At 41.1% G+C, this 14,906-nt stretch overlaps 1 protein-coding gene across 5 annotated transcripts in view; it reads right to left on the reverse strand.

Annotated features, from left to right (window-relative positions):
* Positions 1–12,591: 12,591 nt before the first annotated feature.
* PTCH1 (patched 1) overlaps positions 12,592–14,906 on the reverse strand; it is a 61,232-nt gene continuing 58,917 nt past the window's right edge. For 3 of the 5 annotated variants that reach the window (XM_076008557.1, XM_076008555.1, XM_076008556.1), the window contains one exon: positions 12,594–14,543. The gene's annotated coding sequence lies outside the window, so the exon portion shown is untranslated. Of the gene's footprint in view, positions 14,544–14,906 lie in introns of all 5 variants that reach the window. The other 2 variants (XM_076008554.1, XM_012748196.3) reach the window with 2 other exon arrangements.

Here is a 14,906-nt window from a genome sequence, read left to right on the forward strand (position 1 = left end):
TTTACAATATAAAATCAAAATCAAATCATATCAATAAATCAATAACTTTAATCCTGGATCTTTGCTAGGCATTGCAATAAACACAAAGATGGATAAATCTTTATATGCAGGAAATGCTGGGATGAGATTGAATGATAACTGAACATTAAATGCATGTGTGAATGCTGAGAGCCACAGGAACACTGAATAGCTTTTAATTGAATACTTGCCCTACTCTGTTGCACACCAAAATTAAAAACAGCTTCAAATTGCTATTATTTTGACATATTCCCCTCCCTTTCCCTCTATCAATGCCACAGAAGGCCAAGCATTTCTGCCTAATTGGAATACTTTGGGGTCAGACTGACACAAACAGCTGGATAATACTTAACCTGAAGCTTCGGTTGGATCAATTCACCAATCCCACTGACCCAGCTTTGTAGCTATGACATTCACCACTTACAGTATTAATCAATCTGGCTGGATATTAAACCATGCTTGACTTACTGGGGCACACAGCCTAAAGGACTAGGCCTCATGTGAAGTAGGGTAAAGTGAAAAGCTCATATCCTGTGTCAACATGAAATTGCAACAATGAATTTGATAATAAAGTAAGCCAGTAGGGTCTTTGTGACTGGTGATACTGGTGGCTGCCTAAATCCAAATCTCTCTCTATATTCTTATACATCCACCCCCAAAACATGAAATCACCAATGAGTGACAATGAAACCACACATGACCCATGCCTTCAGCATTATTAGTAGCCAGAGAATACAACAGTCTTCAAATTACCTGCAAATAGAGAAATAAATACCAAATTCCAGGAGAGTCCTACCAGCACTGCAAGCCTGTGGATGCTGCGAGTAGGGATAGGGACTCTTAAGAGACCCATAAAAAATGAGAAAGGGAATTAGGAGATACAGAGGAAGCCTAGGCAAATTCATCCCAGAAGAGTCCAATAGTAAAGTCAAAGTCCTGAGCACATGTCTGGGGTGTAGTAGTTCAAAGCACCAGCTACAGCAGAGGGGCTTAAAATGAGCAGCACTGAGGCCAGGTGCGGTGGCTCACGCTTGTAATCCTAGCACTCTGGGAGGCCGAGGCGGGCGGATTGCTCAAGGTCAGGAGTTCAAAACCAGCCTGAGCGAGACCCCGTCTCTACTATAAAAAAACAGAAATTAATTGGCCAACTAATATATATATATAAAAAATTAGCCGGGCATGGTGGCACGTGCCTGTAGTCCCAGCTACTCGGGAGGCTGAGGCAGTAGGATTGCTTAAGCCCAGGAGTTTGAGGTTGCTGTGGGCTAGGCAGACACCACGGCACTCACTCTAGCCTGGGCAACAAAGTGAGACTCTGTCTCAAAAAAAAAAAAAAAAAAAAAATGAGCAGCACTGAAAGTCACAGCCTTGAAGAAACCTTGCTGCTGGGGAAAAATCAGGTAGAGAGGGGGCTGTGTCCTTGAAGATGTTGCCATGAAGGACAAGAAGGAAATAAGAAGGACAAATCAATGATCATGCAAAAACAAAAGAGAAATCGATGTGCAGGAAACATGATGGCTCACAAGGATGTATTATTATCCTCTCCTCCTAACCCTGTGTTCAATGATACCCCACTGGTAGCTTAAAATCAGGCGTGGTGGGAGTATATATACCACAGAACCCAGCAAATGCTACCAATCATTCTGGGTTTTTTTTCTCCCCTGGAGATCTGATGGTTAAACATTTACCAGCACCATGACAAATGTCAACAATATCAGTATCATCCACTGAAGAAATTATACTTCAATAAACTGGCATAAGAAGGCACTCCTTAACTAGGAACCCTGCCCACAAAATACCCAGAAATAGGGGAAAAAATCAACCTGACTTCCTGTAAAGCAATTGTAAGAAGAAAACAGAAAATATTAATTGTAACATTTGACTGAAGAAAATTCTTCCCCCAAAACCATTCACAAAGCAGAAGAAAACTTAACACACCCTCCAAACAGAATTAAGTATCCTAAAACAAATATATGGAGATGGTTTCTTTGAAAACAAATCTTAGTATCAGATTAAACTCAAAAAAGGTATTACAGAAAAAACCAATTATTTCAGAAATAAAGAATGAATTACAAGTCCCAATGGAAAATAGAGTTCAATAAAAATTTAATAAGGAACACTGAAGGTAGGCAAACATCAAGAGAATTAAAATGAGGTAAAGAAGTTAAAAGAGTCAGAGAGAAAGTGCCTGAAACAGAAGGCAGACAGAGAAGGTCCAACATATAAATAATTGTGTTCCCTAGAAAAGCAAACAAAATATTCCAACATAACTAAACTAACATCTAAACTTATATTCCAAGAGAACCTTCTGGAAATGAAAGAAAATTTCAATCTACATATAGAGCAAGCCTACTGTGTAAATGGGAAAATTGACAGGAGAGAATTATCTCCATATCCTACTAAAATGATTAGACTTTTTAACGATGAAGGAAAGAAATCCTCAGAACCTTCAGGCAAAAAGACTCAGTTACTTATAGGTAAGAAAACCAGGCATAGCATCAGGCTTCTCACGAGCCACAAAACAAGTAAGGCAAAGTGAAGCAGCATTTTCATGGAACTCAAGGAAAGAAAGTGGTGGTCAATCATTCTGTGTCTGGGTAAGCTATCCAGTCCATGAAATGCTGTACTAACGCCCTTCCTAAAGAGTACACTGAAGAATAAACTTCATCCAAGTAAGTGGTAATAGAGGAAATTTCAGCAAAATAACCAATAGTGAATGCTTAATATATTTTACTATAGATACAGGAGTAAAACGAGGGAGAGAATGTGGGTGGAAAACATATTAATGTGATATGTCCTGACAAAGTAGAAAGAGTACAACTAAACATGGGAAGAGACAGGAACAGGAGAAGGCAAAAGCAGAATAAGATCATTGTCTGTTGTAGTAAATGGGGGTCAGAAAACACCACTGATGGATTAGATTGTAAAAGGTTAAGTAAGAAAAAAAAAGGAGTTAGGGGAACTATAAAATATATAAATACAGAAGTTATAACTAGAACAAAAAATTCTTAAATACCAAAGAAAACTTTAAAATTAATATGGATGACATACTAGAGGAAGAAGTATAGTAAGTATAGTAGAATATACACTGTAATTATAGCATAAAATAATATGACAGAGTTGAGACCAAACATATGTCATATTATTAAATGGGAATAGGCTTAACCCACCTATTCATGAAAAGATTTTCAAATTGGCTCATATGGTAGCAAAACCTAAGTCTATACTGTAATCAAAAGACACATCTAGAACTCAGTGATTCAAAAGGAGTAAAATTAAAGAGATGGACAAAAATTGACCAGGAAATGGTAATGGAAAAAATAAGAATTCAGGGATTATTATGGTGATTTAATACAATGTAGAATTTAAGCCAAAAAGCATTAAACGAGATAAAAGACACTTAGTAAAGCTAAAACCCAATTGACAAAAGACTGGAAGCTGTATTGGAGGGGAAAATGCTATTAAAGGAAATTAGTGGGACAATTGTCAAAATTAGAATATGGACTGTAGTTTTAGTGAAGGTGTATTAAAATCAAATTTTCTAAATCAGAGAATATCCTTGTTTTTAGGAAATACACACAGAATAATTACGAATAAAGGTACATGATATGCGCAACTTACAACTGGTTGAAAAAACAGGAATCTCAGTAAAGGGCAAACAAGAGATCTGTGTATTATTCCTGCAACTTTTTAGTAAGTTTTAAATTATTTCAAAAGAAAAAAGAGGCCAGACGCAGTGGCTCACACCTGTAATCCTAGCACTCTGGGAGGCCGAGGCGGGCAGATCACTCAAGGTCAGGAGTTCAAAACCAGCCTGAGCAAAAGATCCCATCTCTACTAAAAATAGAAAGAAATTAATTGGCCAACTAAAAATATATAGAAAAAATTAGCCAGGCATGGTGGCACACAGCTATAGTCTGTGGCATCAGTTACTCGGGAGGCTGAGGCAGAAAGAGTTTGAGGATGCTGTGAGCTAGGCTGATGCCATGGCACTCTAGCCAGGGCAGAGTGAGACTCTGTCTCAAAGAAAAAACAAAAAGAAAAAGAAAAATTGTACACATTTGTTAAAGCTCATTGAAGTTCCACTTACTATTTGTGCATTCTACTGTGTGTAAATTTTACCTTAAGAAATCCACTAGCTATAAACGAATATTGAACTCTACCGTATAAGATGCATGTTGAAGTGTTTAAGAGTGAAGTATACTGATGTCAGCAACTTCAAAATGCTTAAAACCTAAGCTGACTTGATGGACAGGCATGAGGGATAGATGGATGCTTACATTTGTGATACAAGCAACGTGCTCATTGCAGAATCTAGGTTTATGGCTATGTGGGGTGTTAACTGCACAATTCTTTCAACTTTTTCTGCATGTTTGAAAATTTTCATAATAAAATGTTGGAGGAAGAAAAGGTTAGTCCGTGTGTAGCTTTCATAAATAACTAGACAGCTGACTAGATTTTCCACTTTGCGGCACTTCGTCTTTTTCAACTGGCTTCGGTTAAACTTTAACAACCAGTGCAGCCGCGGGCAGTCTTGGAAACACGGGGAACCAGCACCCGCATCACATCTGGGGTCGTGAGACGCTATGGATGATGAGCACAGGCTAACTAAGACAACTGGCCTCCACAGATCTTGCTTCATTTCCGTTTTTCTCGAGCGTGGAATAAATCAGGCTGTTCGGACTCTGAGTCTGCTCCCTGTAAACCGCGCGCGCCACGCACACACCTGTCTCCCCGCGGCGGGCCCGGCCGCTCCCCTGCCACGGGCGGGCGTCTGCTTCTGGTTTGCGTTTCGGGGCAAGAAAAAAGCCATTAAAATTCTCTCTGACGGTTGAGTCCATACTTGTGGGGGGAGGGGAGGGACGGAGCCAAGGGAGAAAATTTCCTGGTAAACAAAGCCCCACTCAAAAATTTTCCCCTTTCTTTCTTTTTGTTTCTCCTTTTTTCCCCCTTGAAGCGGCTCTCCCTGGAGTCAAAGCATTTTACAAAAACAAACCACTCCAAAGCTTTCAAGTCCAGGGAAAGCTCGAGCAAAGTTAATTAACATGAAGGTTCTCACAAAAGTTAATTAACATGAAGGGACTCACAAAAGCCGTCTGCTGGCATCTGCTCGCCTGCCTGCCATGTGCAGCGGCGCTTTGTACGACGGCAGCCCGGGCGCGCCCGCCTGCGCGCGCCGCACCTCGGGGCGCGGGCCTCGCCCTCAGCCGCACGCGCACGCGCACGCGGGCGCCTTGCTCCTGAGCCGAGTCCAGGCTAACTTATGTCAGACATCCCTGAGGAAAGCCTGGCTTAAAAAAAATAATGCCAGTTTGAGGGAAGAAAAGAGGAAAGAAGAGAGAAGTGGGGGTTGGGGAGTAAAGAGAGAACAAGGAGAGGAAGTAAAGCAGAAACAGAGAATCCTAACATCTATTTTAAAAAGTGCCTCGTGTAGACAAAGATTGGTTTTGATAGAGTAATTTAAAAATACAGGTGCACGTAAAATATAAATCCTTCAAAATAATAATATAGTGAATAATACACGTCAGGTAGTAATATGTAATTATTCAATAATATAAAATTATCAATAAAAAACATTAAATACTATTTATATGAATAATATAATGCAAATGTATACCCTCTCTGACTTTTTTGCCTTTGCTCTTATATAAAGATACAAATTTTTTTCTCCATTAACAGGATTGTAATGTACCTGCTTTCTTTTTGGTAATCTGCTTTTTCACTGATCAATAATAGATCACGAACACTTTTTATTATTTACAAAAACAAGTTGTGGTCCAGGTGTGGCTTTATGGACCTCTACTCTAAATACATCTATCATGCTATGATTTTGGAAAATGAAAGGAATATAGCAGGAAAAAAAATCAATACATATAAAACAAACTCACCGCTTTTTAATACTCTGTCTTCCTATCTGCATTTTAGAACACCACTATCCTCATAAATTCCCTTGGTGTGTGGTGAGGAGTTGCTGTCATGGCCTCGTCTCCGCGGATGCCCTTCTAGCGCAAGCTTGGCTTTTTCCTTCTGTTGTCCTTAATTCACCTCCATCATTCCTTATTTCTCTGCTGCTTCCTTCTCATCCTGATGTGCTGCCCCCATCTCTTCCTCATCTTTTCTGTTTCCTCGAGCACGTTCGTGCTCTTGCCTGCTCTTTTTCAGTCTCTGCTGTCTTATTTACTGAGTTCATTCGATGAAATAACCCATAGCCTGGCACATATTGAGCAAAGGATGGTGGCTTTTATTGCCAGTACCGCTGCCACCCAGGATGGGGCTCAACTATCATCACTTTTACAGGTAGATCCCTATTGGCATTGCTGCTGGAGTGAAGGACTTGAGGGGTAAGAGAGAGACGACAAGGGTTCTCAGGGAATAGGGGATGAGAGTAGAGAGGAGGAAATTCAGAAGGGGTCAAAGTTGACAGTTCAGGACTGCTTCTGCGCACGGCTGTGTTTGGGCAAGCATGCGCATGCAGGATGTGTTTTACAGCCCGGAGTAGATACTGGCTACGTTCTCAGCAGCAGAAGCATAATTCATAAACTCTGGCTTCCTTCTGTACTTACACTTTGAAAATCCCACCTTAATTGTGTGTGCCTTCTGATTACAGGCCATCGGAGACCATTAACAAATGAACTATGTGATTTTAATCATGAAATTCAAACTCTCTTGTGAAATGCAAACCTAGTCTCACATATTAATTGCTTCTAATTAAAGAGGAACATTTTAGCCAATTAACGTTTGGAATTTAAGTGTAATCAGAAGGATAATTCAGAAATTTGCTAATTGCTTCCCCACTGCAGCTGTTTGCCTTTAGTGCAAGCATATACTCTGTGCACATGATGATGTGGCTGAGAGGCTCAGAAACCCTGTTGGTATGCTAGTTGTGTAGATAGCAGTTGCCCATACTGTGAAATTCATGACATGAAATAAATGGCGGGGAAATGACAAAAAAAGAGAATAAGAACATCAGACGGGACTTCAGAGATCCAGGTTCTAAATCTGACCCAACTGCTGAGGCTGTTTGCTAATGTTGGACACATCATGTCACTACTCCAGGTTTCCCGGGTACAGATGGCAGAGATTTCTTGCAGCTATAACCTTCCATGATTTATGATGACCTTCCATGATGCCATGTAGGTGGCAGCTGTGTGAGAAAAGCAAAAGCATCCACTGATAAAAGGACCAGTGTGCCTACGGACACTTCAACATCATCATGAGGGCTATGGGCTGGCAACTGCTTTTGCAGCCCATGGGATTTTTTGAAGAAGTCTTTGACCATCCCTTGGCACTATTGCACTCCATTTTTTTTTCATAACTCTTCCCTCATTTTAATGGCCTTTTCTTGGTTGTGGTGGTACTTTGTTCTTTCCCACCATTTCAGCATCACTTTCTGGACATCTGACCTGGTCCCCTCTGACGATAGTTCTCTGTTTCTTAATCCATAGCCGAGAGCCTCCTGCTGCTCTCCATTCCTGCCCCATCTTGCTTCTACTCTTGCTGCAAAAGAGACTCTCAACACGAGTCCACCTACCACTGCTGTTGATTGAACCTGATAATTACAGAGATGATTCTTTTGGCATCTTGACTTGGGTTTAATGCTGCAATCCTCATTATTATATAATAACACACCAGTTAGAACTTGCTCATGAATTCCTCTTCCAACTATAGGATTTTTTTTTTCTCTATAAAAAGAAAACAGGTTATTATTCACCATCCCCCTGTTGTCCATTGTGAGGAAAGATGGTGCTGTTGACAGAGGTATTTCCTGTGCTTGGTTTCTTGTAAACTATTATTTGACTTTATTTTTTGCCTTGTTAGTAGCTTACATCACACTCCTATACCCTCAGCCTCAAGTCCTGTGGATAGGAAGCAGATGAATTAAGATAATACTCTCCAGGAAAATGGAATGTACAATCGACCCTTAAACAATGTGAGAGTTAAGGGCGCTAATCCCCTGAGCAGTCAAAATATAATATCAAAAATATATAATTTTTGACTCCTGAAAAACTTAACTGCTGATAGCCTACTGTTGGCCAGAAGCCTTACCGATAGTATAAACAGCTCATTAACACATATTTTGTATGTCCATGATACAAAATACTGTATTCTTACAATAAACGAAGCTACAGAAAAGAAAATGTTACTAAGAAAATCATAAGAGAAAATTTATTTCCTGTTCATTGAGTGGAAGTGGATCTTCATAAAAGTCTTCATCCTTGTCGTCTCACTTTGAGTAGGCTGAGGAGAAGGAGGAAGAGAAGGGGTTGGTCTTGCTGTCTCAGGGGTGGCAGAGGCGGAAGAAAATCCACATGTAAGTAGACCCGTGCAGTAGCAAAGCTGTATTGTCAAAAGGGACTCAAACATCTGTGCTAAAGATGTGGCTGTGGTTGCCTCCAGGTGACACTGCTTGCTGGGGTGCGACTCATTCTCAGGGAAAATACCATCTCTACAGAGGTGGTTTCCTCAGCATCTCACCTGAAGAGCCCTGTTTCCCTTGCCCCAAGAAAGGGAATTCCTACAGAGGAGGCGTAAATCAGGAATAATGAAAACACCCTGCCACGTAGAAAGACAGTACATGCCCTGGCCATGCCAGGTTCAATTTGCTCATCTCTATTGCTCACACTTCCTGAGATTTACTGTGTTCCTAACAGGCTAGAATATCTCTTCAAGATTCCATGACGGCAGGAGTTGTATGTCCTAGCAGGGAAGCCGTGTAGAAAATGGCGCCCAACATGCCCCCATCGCGACAATGTGAAGGATTAAACAGTTTCATGTTTGATGCATGTTCTTGTTATGGTGCAGCCTTCATTAGAAGTAATTAAAACCTGGCAAATATTCTTTTCAGATGGCTAATAGACCATCTCCACTTCTCCTTTTGGGAGGTCAGTTACTAGTTACCAAAAATGAAGCACCTGCCTTTATATCAACATGCCGCTGCCTGAAATTTAGCCGGACGCAGCTTTCCTGAAGCTATTAAATACATCTGTTGTTCAAAAAAAAAAAAATGGACCCTTATGTTTACCCAACTCCTGAGTAAATATGGCAGATGTTGGGACACAAATCTGATTAAAAACTTCTCCCTAGGCCAACATTATTAAAAACTATGTTAGGCCGGGCGCGGTGGCTCACGCCTGTAATCCTAGCTCTCTGGGAGGCCGAGGTGGGCGGATTGCTCAAGGTCAGGAGTTCGAAACCAGCCTGAGCAAGAGCGAGACCCCGTCTCTACTATAAATAGAAAGAAATTAATTGGCCAATATATACATACATATATATATATATATATATATATATAATTAGCCGGGCATGGTGGCGCATGCCTGTAGTCCCAGCTACTTGGGAGGCTGAGGCAGGATTACTTGAGCCCAGGAGTTTGAGGTTGCTATGAGCTAGGCTGACGTCACGGCACTCACTATAGCCTGGGCAACAAGCAAGACTCTGTCTCAAAAAAAAAAAAACTATGTTAGTTTCACTAGCTGTATGTCATGAAGAATATGAAATTGAATGGTAATGAATGGTCATTTGGGTGATATGAAGCACGTCTCAAAGAGAGCTTCCCAATTTGATTTCCAATTAATGCAATTAATATTTTCCATGCTGAGATTCGGGAAGTACATACTCCCCATGATCTAAATGAACCAAGTTAGCTTTATGTATGAAATTCATCACTGAAGGATGGAGGATCAGATAACTGAACACACCGGGAGGGAGGAAGATGAGGTTGTAAGACATAAAACCCTGCTTAACACTTTATTATTATTTTTTCCAGGTGAAGTATTTATTAGAGAAGACATTGTATTACTGGACCATCTTGTTCCTTGGTTAGAGTTTTCTGTATTACCCCAAATGCCTCCAAAGAGGGGCTCAGTGAGCATAAAGACTCCCCCTAGCAACCCCCTTGTCACTTTAGAGATGGGGAATCCTAAGAGGTAGAGCAGGATTGAGCTGGAGCTCAGTCGGGACCCACAGGTAGAGGTGGTTCCGATTCTCATTCAGTTGACTCCACACCGCAACCATCATTGCTGTCAACTTTGAGAAGTTTGGAAGAGACATTCATCTTTAATTTATAAATGAGGACACAGAGGCGTCAAGGTTTCAAGTGACTTGTCCAAGTCAGACGCAGTCAACTGGACGGCAGGGAACAGTCTCCGGGGAAAGGGGGAAGCAGGGTCTGGCCAGGGTCCCTCCCTGTCGGGTCAGGAGCCTACACCCTCTACTGCGGTCCTTCCTCACAGCTGTGGCAGAGCACTAAAAAGGTAATTACTCTTCCTGGACTCCCAGACACAAATGCGAAGTTCACAGGTCTCGACTCTTTCCCACAGAGGAACATGTGTTTTTGTGGAAAGACCACACAGAGCCGTCGGGATCTCTCTGTTGTTTCCAGTCAAATTATAGAACCATAGCCGCATTCGGCTGGAAGGAATTTAGGGATCGCCTTTGCTGGTGCATCAGAACCACCAGGACTGCTTTAAAAGCACAGATTCCTGGGCCTCACTCCCAGAGATTCTGATTCAGTAGTGCTGGGGTGGTGCTGAAGATTTGGCGTTTGTAGCAAGCTTCCAAGGCAGGCTGATTCACCGACCACACTTGAGAAGCGTTGGCCTTCACTACCCTGTCTTAAGATGGATTGGCAAGCTGCTTCTTAAGGGCCACATAGTAAATATTTCAGCCTCTGCAGACCATACGCAGGCGTCCTCAAACTAAGGCCCGCGGGCCGCATGCAGGTGTTTTTGCCCATTTGTTTTTTTACTTCAAAATAACTATGTGCAGTGTGCATAGGAATTTGTTCATAGTATTTTTTAAACTATAGTCTGACCCTCCAACAGTCTGAGGGACAGTGAACTGGCCCCCTGTTTAAAAAGTTTGAGGACCCCTGCCATACAGTCTGTATTGCAACTACTCAACTATATTGGAGCATGGAAGCAGCCACAGGCAATATGTTTGTGAATGGGCATGGCTGTCTTCCGACAAATCTATAAAAAAATAGCATGTGGCCTCTGGGCTGTAGTTTGCTCACCCCATGCTTATAGCTATTTTGGTCTCAAGTTCTTCCCCACTACTCCTTGCTTGCAGCTGCAAAACAGAGATATTCCTGGTAATATTTTTCTCCGTGACTATGATGAAATCATTGCATGTCAATAAACACTCAAAAAATATTGTGTATTAGGTTCAATCAGTCCCGTATTATCCGTGACACTTGCTGGTACATCTTTGACTTTGGCTCTATGTTCCCTCTAATTATTAGGCATCATATAAGAAAAATAAGCATGCTAAGAGATGACAGAAGGGATAATTTTAAAGGGTAATTTAGGAACTTTCTTGGTATCAGAAAATAAAAGCCGCCTCCTTCAAGGACAAAAAATGAGTGTTTGACAAGGTTAGCAAGATGAAACAGCAGAGTTTATGATGGTCTGAAACACTAAAGCCTTTGTAAAGTATTTTAAAGAAAACACATTCTATAAACAAAGACATAACCAACAAGTTATATTATTTTTTATTCATGTTAGAATTTCTATCAGTGTTTGAACATTAATATTTAGAGAGTTTGTACATTTTCACCTTACAAGATTTAAAATGAGAACCACACTAGGTCACAAATGGTAACTAATAAACATTTCACAATCGCATGAATGTTCACTCACTCTCACTCTCTTAACACTGTTAAACATTTTCTTTTTCTTGCTGTAATTTACAATGAAAAGTGTGCCCCACTCATGTCTCAGCAAAGTTCCAGACATTATGGATTCATCACATATAAATTCTTTAAAAATATACTTCTGTCAAAAGACTTGATGACTACTATGTACACTACAAAAATAAATTTTCATATAAATAAATTATATGGCATACTTTTATCTTTGTAATTGAAATGACACAAACTCATTCCCACCAAAACTGGCAGACAATGAAACCCAGTTTGAATATTTATTTCCTTTAAACTCCTTACACTAAAACCTACCATGAGTCCTTAATGTAAATGTTATATACTCTGAACTATTTAACATTAGTAAGCACTCTATACAAATAAAAATTCTGTTCAAAAGTAAAACATAGCTGTAATAGTGTTTCCAATAGAAATAAAATCCCTGCATTTTTTGTTATAAACTGGCATGACAAATACTGTAGGAAAACATTCTTATGATACAAAATTATAAATATCAGCAAAGATTTTTTTTTAAAAAAATTAAAACATCCAGATGAACAAACAAGACAGACAAAATTATTTAAAAAATAAAAATAAAAAAAGAGAGAGAAATTCTAATTGCCGGCCAGCCCCGGAGTTCTCCCTTTGCCAATGTGACTACTGGAGAAAGTTCTACACTGTGCAGAAGCCAGGGGCCGCACAGGCTCTGGCGCACCATGAGCCGGGCTCAGGAAAGGAGCAGGGGCACACAAAGCAGTGGAGGGAAGCTGACGTCAGAATTTTACATCATCTCTCTTCTTAACGCAGGACATAAATTTTCTGAGCAGAGTTGGGTGTTAGGTAGGCAGGCAGTGTGGCTGACAGAGAGGCACCAAGACCGTGGCAAGGGTGTGGCCAGGGCCCCTGGCAATTCTCTGTCTCTTGCGCGCGCGCGCGCGCGCGCGCACACACACACACACACACACACACACACACACACACACACACACACACACACACACACACACACACACACACACACACCCCTGGGAGCCACAGGTGGCTTTCAATCATATCTTACAGTTTTGCAGTGAGTTCCAGGGTATGAGGTTACTATACTGCCAGTACTACTGGGACCCATCACCTTTCTATTAAGATATCCACGGAACATAAGAGGGAATGATGGGAGCTGCCACCTGTGTGCTTCTCACAGTAGCTTAGGCTTTAGCCCAATGGGGACTTGACCCTCTCCTTTGACTTTTTGCCTGCAGACAGGATGCTGGTGTTCATTTGGAAGGGGAGCCAGACACCAAGCACTTCCTTGACATTTGCTGGTCTCTGTCTAAAAGGTGAGGGAGCCCAAACCTAAGACCAAAAGAACAGAACCAATACAGAAGCAGACCTTTAAAAAATAGGCCTGGTTGATTCACCTCTGTACACATTCTTTAGTGAGGTGTACGTAATTAGCATCTTCCTGCTTTTCAACCAATGTCACCTTGCAAGAACCCTAATAATGGGGAGATGAGGGAGACGTGTGCACTTGGAACACATACACATTGAGAAGAATCCTGAGGCCATATCCTACACAACTTCTGATTCTGTATGCATCACACCATGATGGACGCTCACTGTTTGTTTTTAAAGATGCAAACAGATCCAGAAAGCCCTAATCAGCTGTTCAACTTAGGAGAGAAGAAGTTTAAATGGAAGGGACTCAAAACATCGCCTCTAGGATTACTGTGGGCCCAGAATTAACAGGTTTTCTACCCAGGCCATCTTCTCCGAAAGATTTGCAATACACTCTTACATTGGGGTGGAAGGGTGGGTTGTGTGTGTTGGTCACGAGAGAGGCACAATACTGCATACCTCTTAGAGTATATTCTCAAGGCCCAGCCAAGGCTCACTACTATGCATATTACCTAATCCTTTAATGCCAATGAAGATGAACAGATGTTAGTTCTACACCCTAAGGTTCTAATATCCATCACAATGATCGACACGAAGGAACTTATTTCCTCTGAAGCGCAAGTTGGGTTGTTTAGATGGCAACCAATGATCTTAAGAGATGCCATGGACATACCGCAAGTCTGCCTCTTCCTGGATGGAGTTGAAAGAATGAGGCAAATGTGTAGGGCCAGCCCTCCACCAGCACAAAGCAGTAAGGATATCCTGACTCTTCCAGCTTGACTAGGTCAGCATCCATTCAGGCTTACAGACAACGAAAAGAAATAAAACAGACGAGACAAAAAAAAAATCACAGTACAGTACATTGGGAAATCACACATGTCCACACACACAGCCAACAAGAGAACTGCACACAACTACACCTAGAGAAGCCACTGGGATTACCGTGCTTTCTTCATATCTGCTCATTAAACAACAAAAAATTATCACGCATAGCGTGTTTGAAAGTTAAGAGTAACATTTCATACTACCACAGGGTTGTGATATGCAAATTTAAAATATTTTAAACAGAAACCTTTACAAAATAATCCTATTACACAAGCAATATTTGCATAGAATTATACAGGTAAATTATACAATATTTAAGCAGCAGCAACATATGCTGAAATTTAAGACTAAGTTAAGCTTGGTTGTGGCACAGGGACCAATGTACAAATACTGGGAGGGGCCCGACTGTGGCCTCCCCACTCTGGGGCAAGAGTGGAGAAACCCAGCTCATACTACTTTATATCCTTCCTTCGTATATTACATATGTGTACACCTCTTAAATATTTATAGGAATATTTAACAAAATAATACAATTGGTTACAGTAACAAGGAACTGCTGTCCTGGCACAGCACATCTTTTCCATAACTCCCAGCAGTTCTCTTCAAGCAGTTCTGGAAAGAAGTTGGGGGGGGTTCCCAATCTTTGGCCTCTTTGCTTCAGATTTTAATCACCCTTTAAAAGAAAACAAAAAAGAAGTTAAACTGAGTAAACTGAGTAACTCAGACAGGTGTTATGTATGAGTCCATATTCACATACAAACAGGCAACAGTGACCTGTGGCATGAGAAATCAGGTCAGAATGGTGAGGTGTGGGCACCAGGGAGCCTCGGGGCTGGCTGCACGGATGGGCTCACTTTGTGACCACTCATTCCGCGTGCATTTGTCATACATACCTGTGACACCACTTTAATAAAGATGGGCAAGTAGGTAAAAGGTGACACTGTTCATGTCTTGGTTAAGTTGCACTAACTCTCAACAGGTTAACAGTGGGGAAAAAGAGACTCAATTTGGAACTGGACTGGTTCCTGACACATTA

This window comes from Microcebus murinus, chromosome 12 (assembly GCF_040939455.1).
Source record: "Microcebus murinus isolate Inina chromosome 12, M.murinus_Inina_mat1.0, whole genome shotgun sequence".
Classification (NCBI taxonomy): domain Eukaryota; kingdom Metazoa; phylum Chordata; class Mammalia; order Primates; family Cheirogaleidae; genus Microcebus; species Microcebus murinus.